Here is an 11118-nt window from a genome sequence, read left to right as displayed (position 1 = left end):
CGCCCCCCCCCCCCCCCGTCCAGAGACCAGCAGGAGAGAGACCAAGTCCCTAAGACTTGAGGGCAAGTGAGAGACAATCGGTCCCCAGGGAGCGCCAGATCTCCTCTCCCAGGCCTGGTGTCAAAATCCTTACTTTAGATTTGTCTCCTATCACAGCATTGCTTCCAATTACCCAGGCAAAAGAATGATCTTTTTTATTCCAATTCATTTCAGTTTCCATAATTGGCAGCCAAAAATGTCCAGACTAAGACATAGACTGTTTTCACAGCACTTGTTTTTTAAATTTAGTTTTCTGTTTACACGCAGAAAGATTTTGTGGGACGGGGCTGTGCAGTTACATCTGATCAGTTAGCTTAGTCCACAGAGATGCATGAGAAGCACCTTACTTGAGACATAGAACAGGTTAAGCCTCTCAGATGCTCTTGTGCAAACCCCTGGGAGCAAGTGGATCGATCCGCAGCCCAATAGTTTCGCTTTGTCCACAGTGCCATTTAGACGGAAATGCCGAGTATGTTAATTCACTTCAATTAGCACAGGGACTGGTGAATCCGTTGGGAAGGGTCAGGTAGTGAATACTTTCAGCTTTGTATGTCATAGGGTTCCTGTTTCAACTGCTCCACCTTGCCAATGTGGCAAGCAAGCAGCCTCAGACAATACACAGATAAAGAGGTACCGCAGGTGTGGCCTGTGTGTCATGTCTGCTGACCCCTAAATGAGCACAAGGTAGTTGAAGTTCATCCATCTTATTGCCTGTTTTAATAGTTTGTTCCTTTTGGTTGCTGAGTAATATTCCACAGTATGGATGAAATACAGTATATTTATCTGTTCTACTGGTGAAAGGCTTTGAGTTATTTCCAGTTTTTGGCAACTATGAATAAAATTGTGAATGTGTCACCCAAAATTCATATTGAAAATCAACAATGTATTAGTATTAAAAGATGGGACTTTCAGAAGGTGTTTATTTCATAAAGGGTGTACAACAAGGCACCATCTTGGAAGGAGACGGCCCTCACCAAACACAAAACCTACAGAAGCCTTGATCTTGGACTTTTTAGCTTGTAGCGCTGCAGAAATGAGCTTTTGTTCTTTATAAATTACCTAGGCTCAAGTATTTTTGTTACAGTAGCACAGATAAAACTAAGGCAAACTGCTATCCACATCTTGTACAGGTTTTATGACCTTAAGTTTCATTTTGGGGGGTGAAATTCTCAGGAATGGGATCACTGAAATGCATGATTGCCGCATGCTGAGTTTAATAGGAACCTGGTGACCCGTTTTCCAGAGCAGCTGTACCGCTGTGTGTAGGCCCCAGCATATATAGCAATTCCACGTCCTCCCTACCTCTACTAGCAATAAATGTTATTTTTTGCCATTCCAAAAGGAGTACAACAATATCTCATGTTTATATTTGAATTTCTCTAATGAACAGCAATATTTATTATGGCTTCAGGTGCCTATTCATCTATCTTCTTCGGTGAAGTATTTCTTCTAATCATTTGCCCATTATTACTCAGTTATTGTCTTTCTGCTGTAGAGTGCTAGGATCTCTTCATATATTCCAGATTTCTCATGTTAATTTTAAACATTTTCTCCAGCCTGTGGTTCACCTTTTCATCATCTCTGTGCTGTCACCATAGGGGTTAGGATTTCTGCCTATGAATTTGGAAGGAACATAAGCATGTGGTCCATTGCAAAGAGATTGAAAAGAATTTCCATCCCTTGCAGAGAAAATCTTTTAAATTTTTGATAAATTTCTATTGGTAAGTGTTTTCTATAACTGTGATCCTTTTGGAATCATACCTAAGATCTACCTCTTTCCTTGAGTTCCTACTGATTTCCTCTTACATTTTCTTCTGAAAGTTTTTGAGTTTCATATTTTTACATTTGGGTTTATAATCTATTTTGGGCTAATTTTTGCATAAAATCTAAAACATCAAGGCCCATATGACTGCATATTACTGTCCCATTTTTTTCCAGCTGGAAATACTATTCTTCTCTGTTTAATTGTCTTCACATCATTGCCAAATAATATCTTTTTTTTTTTTTTTTTAATACTGGGGATTGAATCAGGGCCTTCACACTGAGGTACATCCCAAGTTCTTTTTTATTTTTTAATTTTGATACAGGGCCTCACCAAGTTGTTAAGTTGTCCAGGAAAAAAAGCAGGGGGAAAGATGTCTTCATTTGCTATAAGTAATAAGAGATTCCTACAGTGAACTACCATGGCTTAAAAATCAGATTTGCTTCTCACAATTCTGGAGACTATGTGTTTGAGATCAGGGTGCTGTCGTGGCGGGGTTTAGGCGAGTGTCCTCTTTCAGGCTGCAGACTATAGGTTTTTCTCTGCATCCTCACAGAGTGGGAGGGAGCTAATATATGAATTTTGCTAATATATGAAAATATAAGACGAAAATCTTGGCTTCTGACTAATCTTGGTTCTATTTGCCATCTTTCTTGCCATATTTTCATACTTTAGGCAGTTAGATATATTTTTTCTACTAGAAGCATACTTTTAACATGATTTTCCTTCAGCTTTAGCCCAGGAATGGTTACCTCAGTGCTTTACCCATGACATAATCTATCCTTCACCACTGAGCAACTATACAAATACTTATTTATCTCTTTTTCGCTTGGTGAGTGTTATATTGTGTACTGACATGCTATTGCAAACAAAGATATTATCATATTTGTATTTTCTGTTTACCGTTTTCTCAATTTCCCTCCTCCAAGTTTTTGCCCTGCCAATTTGGAGGCCACATATTGTATTTTATACAATGAAAAGTTTATACTTTAATTTGAAGATACAGATATTTAACTACCCATTTTTCTAATAATGTTCAAAATATTTTAATCTTTTTTTCTCCATAGGGCACAGACATGCTTTAGCTAATACTGGATAATTTCCTCCCTCCTGTTATTTTTATCTAATTTTAATTTAAAGTATTTTTTCCAGCATTAAAATAAATCATGGAAGCTACATTATCAATAGGTAATTGGTATTTATTTTTAGCTTGTTTATGATGAATTTTATTTCTTGCAATGGCCTTATGAATTAATTTCTTTTTGCATAGGACATGCTTTACTCATTGGTGAGGGTTCATGGGGAACATATTTTTTGGTTTGGGTCTAAAAATATCTCTTATCTCAATCTCAAATGATAGTTTATCTGGACTGACTTAATTAAATTTCAGACCGAGTTATTGTTCCTGTAGCACTTTAGGGATCTTGTGTATTGCTCTCTGTTGTTCACTGTTTCCAGTAACACCTGTGAACCAGTCAGTCCAACTGCCATTGCTTGGTTGGAATAGCTGCCATTGCTCTGAACTCCTCCTCTGTATTAGTCTGCTGAGCACATACGTGGACTTGGAATGCCGTACAGTCCTATAGGGAGGTATTGTTAGTATTTCCATGTGAAGGTAGGGAAACCAGAGCAGTGAGAGTTGAGTGTCTTCATCAGGGTCCGCATGTGCTTGGTGACGGAGCTGGGATGGTGCATTCACCTTTATAATTCTCAGTACTCTGGGTACGCCTTCTGGCCAGTGAATTGTGTCCTTCAATTCTGAAAAATTGTGAGTTTAAAAATTTTCAAAATTTCTGCTTTTCCATTATTCCCTACTTAGTCTTACAAGCTCCTGTGTTGGCAAAGTCACTGTGTATGCTCGCACAGATGGCGCACTGCACAATTCTGCAGGCACTATTCAAACCAGAGCCCACAAGCCCTTTATTTTCAGCCAAAGCACCGAGGTGTCTTGTTTACCAAAAAGTCTCAATTACCAAAAGACCAAGATGTCTCAATTGCCAAAAAATTGATTTTTAAATAAATGTTTACTGCGAGTTTGTAAATTAGCTATTCCACATCTAGCACTCTAGGGAAGAAGATATTTTCTGATGATTAATTCCCAAGTAATTCAGCTTCATAATTGACTTTATTTCAGCTTCATAAATAATACAGAGGAGGATGACAATGCCTTGCCCATGTTTTATGCTCCACTGTCTTAAAACCAAGTCGTTTACATTACTCTGTCCAGTTCTCACCACAATCCTGAGAGCTACTTCCGGTGTGAGCTATCCTTATTCCTGTTTGATAGACAAGGAGCCCAGGGCTCAGAGAGCTCTATTACCTACAGGAGGTCACAGAGCTGTGGAATGGCAGTCGGACGCCTGTCCACTGACACAAGGTAGTCCTCACTACATCTCAGAGAGCTGGCTAGGTGCTCCCAGGAAGACCCCCGGGAGTCAGTGAGGTCTCCTGTACCAGCCCTGACCTCTCACCACAGAATGAGTTGCGCTGGTTACCACCATAGGCGTGCTATAGTACAGGGGAAAGTTTTGATTTGACTTGAAATTGTTTAGCAGAAATAAAGCTGGGGTTTCCCACCCGGAAAGGATGAAGTCTAGGCACAAGACCATGCACAGATAGCCTTCCACATCTATAGTCCTCTTCACATTTTCCTGGTCACTTTTCTCACTATCTCCAGCCCAAGAACTGCAATTTTTCAACCTCCCTCAACACCCTAAGCCATTTCTGAGTGAGTGTTTCTCTTTTCTCTGGTTTCTGCTCCTTTATTGCTTCCAGATCTGCTGTGAGGCTGCCAGGGAGGGGGTTGCCTCATCTATTATTTCTTTACTAAACTGTGAGCTCCTAGAGAGTCGGGGCTAATTCTTTGTGAAACCCCAATTCCTAGCACAAGGCTTCCCTACACACAGTAAGTGTCTAGCATTTTGTGAATGAATAAATCAATTGAAACAAAGAAGCATTTTCAGATACAGTATTTTATGAAGTTTGACAATTTAAAAACAGTCTTATATGTTAATACCTAACCTTTCCCCTTCAAGTTCTCAGAAAAATACCAAATGTGACATTAATACATATCAAATGGATAATGAATAAATGAACCTATGAATGAGTTAGTGGCTCATAATAATGCAATACCTCCACACGTGGGGTCTAATAATAATCGAAAAGCTCTCGCAGACCTAATCCTTAAGTAGAATGCAACATAAAATGTTGAAGATTTGTTGGGGAGTCAGAATGGGCAAAGATAGCTGGCCAGTGATTTCGTCATTTTGGATCCGGGAAAATAAGATCAGCGTTCATCATGGAAGTCGGTGAGGGAGGTGGGGGCTAAATAAGCTTCCTGTGTGTGTTCATTCCCATGCTAAGACAAAAGGGATCCACTGCGAGCTCCGTCTGTAGTGAGGTGGGTTAAGCCTGCGTGCACCTCTGCAATGAGCCTGAAATAGCTTGGCTTCCTCCAGCTTCCTTTGGATACGGTCTGCCGGGCGGGAACAACTGGCGGGCAGCTCCTCCCGCTTCAGTGATTTTACTGCGTCTACACAGTTTGCAGCCAAGTGCAACAGAGAATACTCAGAATCAAGACAGGACTAGAAAGACAGCCAAGCTGGAAACGACACAATGGCCGTTTACGAGAGCCCCATGCAGGGGTGCAGTTTGTGAAGCAATAAGAAAGGGCCAGTGCCGGGCGTTCCCCTACACGTCAAAGCCAGAATAGTGAAAATCCTGTCTCTTTGTGGGTTTTATGAGCAGACAAGGAAAGAGAAACAAAACAAGCAAATATTCAAGCAGAGAAAATTATAAAAGTACTGTTTTAAAACTTGCCTTTAATATACCGGACTCCATTATACAAGAATGTAGGAGCTACAGAGATAGAAAATCCTATTCTGCAGTTTTTAGCGTGGTCTAATTTCCCCCTCTCCGTTCAACAGATTGCCGTGGCTCTTGCTAGGCTGTGTAAAGGGCGTGAAGGACACAAGTCGCATCTTGCTGGGGCACCGGGGACTGGACTGTACTTGGAAGATGGTCACATGCCGAGCGTCCTCTGTTCTTTCTTGAATGCATTGCCCCCACCCCAGTCCAGAGAGCTCTTTGTCATGCTGGATTCCATTGCTATTACGTTACCCTAGAATTATATCTTTTGGGAAGTGTTTAGAGTCTTTTGGGCCATAGGTATGCAGTTTAGGGAATGATTTCAAGCCCTTTAGCTTTAATATCTATTTTAGCAGAAGGCAACAATTAGGGGTGTTTTTTTTTTCACATATTCAAATTCAGCTATTTACTTGATGCCTTTTATTAATGTGTTATTTTCTAGACTTTTATTATTATTATTATTATTATTATTATTATTATTATTATGGTACCAGGGATCAAACTCAGGACCTTGCACTTACGAGAAGGCACTGTGCCACTGAGCTAAATCCTCAGACCTAGACCATTTTATACACCTCTATTAGGCATGTCCATTAAAATTGAATTTTATTTCCTCTTCAGCTATTAATTCTAGATGTCAGCTCAAAGCTTATATAGCTTTTTTCCTAATGTAATCATGAAAAGAATCATGCATCCAGAGCTCCAAGGTTAAAATAGCCAAACAGTGGAAACCAGGCAGCAGTCTCCCTTCCCCTAGGTTCTGAGAGCAGCTGGCTCTTTTAGGTTCCCAAGCTGATCAGGAAAATGGGAGGAACAAGAGGGGAGGCCTTGGCACACAGGAGTGAAATGAGTTTGTGGGGCTTATGCTATTTTAAACAAGTCTCTGAAATGCCATTCCAGGCTTCTTAGAGATAAGCTGCTTCTCTTTATCTTGACTATATTTTTTCAGTTATTTGGCATTTAGAACAAAGGCTTCCCTTTCTATTTCATTAAATTTGTTAAATTCAATTCAACAAACATTTTAAAACTCCCAGGTCCCACTGTTCCCGAGGAATGTGTGTCCTGAGGGCCAGGTGCCTGGAGGTCTCCCTGGTTAAGCAGTGACAGTTTCTGGAGTCTAAATTTTACTTAGGAGTCCGGATAAATATTTTTAAGCCGGAATCACCAATATTGTTTGATATGGAGTTGAATGTAAAGTTCGTGTGAATTTTAAGGTAAAGCAAGTTTCAAAGAATTTCCATGTTGGAGAAGTCTGAAAGTCTATATCCTCTGCTACAAGTGGAGCCTGTGGGGAAAAATGCAGGAGCATTCGCTGTAAGACAACTATTAGTCAGGGACGTTGGGGGGCACAAAGAGTTTGCCCACAGTCCCCCTACTTGTGGAGCTTATAATTAGGAAGTAGACAAACACAGTCTGTGGAAAGATTAATTCTGATTAACAGAGTGCTTTGTGAGTTTGGTACTTGATGGAATTGGGGTGGGTAGAGTGTGCAAAGGACACTAGTGACCAAGGGACCAGCTTATGCAAAGGCACTAAGGCGTGAGCACAATGATGGATTTAAGAGAACAAAGCCACACCACAAGGCTAGAACATGAGGTAGGGCATTGGGAAAAAAGAAATCATAATGGTGTTTTTGTATATTTTTTCTGTATTATTTCCAATAAGTCAGTGTCCAGTCTTTATAGAATCATCTGGTAAAAAACTTAACTTGGCGAAAGTCAAACTAAAGTTTCCCATTTATCGGCAAAAATGACTGGTTTTAAAAATTCATTTGCATTTGGGCACAAATGTGCTATCTTTAATAATAAATTGGAAGAGTATTTTTTCCTTTGTGTGCCCACGGAGGGGTTTTATTTAGCCCACAAATATTTATGTAATGCCTACCATTGCCAGACACAGTGCGAGAACCAGGGGCTCAGAATGCCTTTTCTTCCCCCAGAAGGATAGAACACCTCTGAAAAAGGCACTGAGGTAGCTTTGTTTGAACAGCAGCAGTCCTGGGAGCCCCACCGGAAGACCCAGCCTGTCCTGGGTGTTGGGAAAATCCAAGAGAATCCTGCTTCAGGAGAGACCTGCTGCCTTCTGTTTACAGCTACTGCCCTGCCGAGGCTGTAACCTGGGGGGTGTGAGTAAAACTAGCCTCGGCGATGCCAACAGTTATGGACAATGATCCCCAACGTCCTCACATTAAAAACAAATATATCACATTGTTTACCACAATACAGCTGGTCTTGATCCCAAAATCTAAAATCCCAAATGCTCCAGAACTCCAAGTTTTTAAGAACTGACAGAATGCTGCAAATAGAAAATTCCACACCTGCAGTCGTGTAACGGGTCTCAGTAAAAGTGCCGGTGCACAATGATGAACTGCTTCATGCACAAAATTATTTAAAATACTGCATAAAATTACCTTCAGGGCTGGAGATGTAGCTCAGTGCCTGGGTAGGACACAGGAGGTCCTGGGTTCCATCACACAAAATTATCTTCTACAGTGTATATGAATTTTGTGTTTAGATTCAGGTCCTAGCCTCAAAATATCTCATTATGTACATGCCAATATTTTTAAAAATAAGGAATCTAAATCACTTATGGCACCAGCATTGTGGATAAGGAACCTTGTGTCTGTGTCAGTACTTCCTTCCTAGGAGTTGGAGTTGGAGGGTTTTTGAAGAAGTCTCCCTTAATCTCACTTCTTTTTGCTCAGAACTGAATCCCTGGTTTCCATTGAATGGTTTCAAGCAACTTAAAATTATGAAAAATCAAGAATGATGATCACATTTTGGATTTTTTCATTGATGTGAAAGGCCCAGCTGCTGAGATAAATTATTTTGGTGTCAAGAAGAATATTCCTAAGGCTTCAGATTAAGGGAACAGAATGTCATAGATGACAAAACACACTGAGACCTTGTTGAAGAATCCCACGATGCCTGAGATGAGCAGGAGGGAAGAAGGCAAAGCCTGGCCAGGCCAGAAGGCGCTGCAGAGTGCAGATTCCTCGTCAGGCACTTCAGCCAGGGCCTGCCCGCCGGCTCTCTGGAGTCAGAGATTGAATTTTGCCAGTATTCCCCTAGATAAAAAAGCGAAGCAGGGAGGAGGGGGTGAAGGGAGGGCAGGGACAAGGGGAAAAAATGAGCACCAAGACCTGTCATGTACAGGTACAAGATCCCGATGATGAATGTAACTGTACTGTCTACCTAAGATGTACCAATAAACTCAATGAGACAGAGAGAAAAAAAAAAAAGCAAAGCAAAATCCCCTAATGCTCTAGCCTGGAGTTAAAGGTCAGAATTAATGACCCATTAGAAAGGGCTGGTCCCATGCTGCTAGGCAGAGCCCCTTCAATACCAGGACTTTGGGACAAAGCACAAAAAGGCTTCCAGACAGCAAAGGGAGCTGGGAGGCCGAAGCCTGCAGGACTCTGGGTGAGAAGGATGCTTTCTGCACCAGACGGCGCAACACAGGGTTGGGTGTGTGGATTTGCAACTCAAATGTGGGTCTGAGTCCAGCCCAGCCATCCACCGGTTCTATATCCCGGGTCCTTATGCAATCTGTCTTACAGCCAGTGTCCTTGTCTGTAAAATCCCACAGGGCCTTAGTGACAGCTAACTCCCAGGAAGCCAGCCAGTGTCGGGTGCTGTGTGTGGACCGCCCAGATGATGACCACCTTCAGAGGTGGGCACTGTTCCACAAATTTTCCAGGCGGGACAACCAAGGGACCCTCCCACGGTGAGGCCGTGCGGATCTCGTTTTGGCCAGGCTGTTCTCCTGGCTCGCGGCCAGGTGAGTAAACTGCTCTGGATGCTCGGACTCCTGTGGGGTGGAAGGATGAAGGGAGAGAAAAGTGAACTCTGGCTTTCTGCTGCAGAAGAAGGCCTGGGGGTGAATCCAGACATCTCATCTAAAATATCCCAAATCAAGCAAATATCACATCGTAAGATGCAATTTTATTGCTTTTTCCTTTTTCCAAATCTCCATCTGGCCCATGAGAATGATTCATATTTTTATTAAAATATTTTTACCCTTATTTTGTGTCAACTAAAAATCTTGACTTCAATCTGTCCAGCGTATTCAGACCCCTTCCCTTCTCCACAGCTCATTGCAAAGCTTTCCCTTACTGCCTAATGGATCCTTCCTGCTTGCTGCCTCCCACGGCTGGGGATACAACTCAGTGAGAGCCCTGGGTTCAATCCCACCACCCCCAAAGGCACGGTAAATACACCAGTTGAGGTTTGTTTGATATAGACATTAATCACTAGAGGATCTCATTAGCCCAACCCTTAATAAAGATCTCAAAAGGAATAATAAATCGCTTAATGAACACAAAAACTCATTGAAGATCCCATGAAATAACAGCTGTAAACAAATCACCTTAAATCAGCTTGTGTGTAGTTATTACTAGAAAGCTATTAGAATGGAAAAATCTTGTGCGCAGGATTTATTACTTCCAGGGTTTTCTCTCCAGGAATCTTCAGAGCCAGTAGCAGCACGGCGAAAGGAAACTTCTGGTGTGTTTGTGTGGCAGGTAATTGTGGTGTCAACATGAAGAAGAAAGGCCTAGCCAAGGGGCTGGCATGGTTCTAGGTGTGTGTGGACGCCTGACTTCCTGAAGAGGAGAGACCCACCCGGACGTGGGTGGCACCAGCCAACAGGCTTGTAACTTGGACCGACACAAAGGGAAAGAAGGAGGCAAAATCTTCCTCACTGTGTCTCTACAACTCTGTTAGCCTATCCTTGGCTTTTTGTTTTTCCAGGAGTTTCTCATGAAAGACCAATTGACAGTGACATACCTGAGAATCATGCTGATTTGCAGCCAGAGTAATTCCACTGACTTGTGTCTTATTGAAAAGTTTTTTATGCTAATACTTGGTCATGAAATAAATTACATTTTCTTCTGTAGGCCTCGACTTTTGCCTTTCATGTTTAGGTTTAATCCACCTGGAGCTACCCCACCTCTGCCCTTCCTCCCTCAATGCCACACAGACCCCTCTGTCTCCCACCGAGGGAGGCAATGCCAAAAGGTGAGGGCCTTTGGTTGGGGGCATTATTGTGTTCTCCCAAATCAAACTCTTGCCAATCAGCCTAGGGTTCTTTCTGCTCAATTCAGATGGAAATCGTGAATCAGTGAAGTCCAACTCTGCGAGCAGTTCTAATGTCACCAGATAACACAAGGTAATGATAGATGCCAACAGCTGACACAGTTAGGTGTTGCTCACTGCCGCTGCTGGCCATCACTGTTGGACGCCGGCTATGGGGACACTGGAGAGCATCTCTACCATGTGCTGCTTCCAGCCACCTTCTGGGTGACTCTGCTGGGTGCTCATCTCTACAGCTGGTCTTCCTTGGCTGCTGGTCTGTGGAGCTCTTTGGTGTTAACAGCTCCAAATTTTTATTGTTCTTCCTTTGGAAGCACTCATTCTGTCCACACTATTCAGGATAAGAATCCCAAGTAG

The 11118-nt window shown here is 42.1% G+C and overlaps 1 long non-coding RNA gene across 2 annotated transcripts in view; it reads left to right on the top strand.

The window, feature by feature from the left end:
* LOC117283514 overlaps nt 1-10522 on the top strand; it is a 22235-nt gene extending 11713 nt beyond the window's left edge. The window contains exons 2-4 of one of the 2 annotated variants that reach the window (XR_004514526.1): nt 9257-9448; nt 9534-9599; nt 10131-10522. This is a non-coding gene — a long non-coding RNA (uncharacterized LOC117283514). The remainder of the gene's footprint in view (nt 1-9256; nt 9449-9533; nt 9600-10130) is intronic. The other variant, XR_004514525.1, reaches the window with a different exon arrangement.
* The last annotated feature ends 596 nt before the right edge of the window (nt 10523-11118 follow it).

The sequence above is a fragment of the Fukomys damarensis genome, unplaced genomic scaffold, assembly GCF_012274545.1.
Source record: "Fukomys damarensis isolate Sample0158 unplaced genomic scaffold, DMR_v1.0_HiC HiC_scaffold_27, whole genome shotgun sequence".
NCBI lineage: Eukaryota > Metazoa > Chordata > Mammalia > Rodentia > Bathyergidae > Fukomys > Fukomys damarensis.
This window is presented reverse-complemented; position numbering and strand designations above follow the sequence as displayed.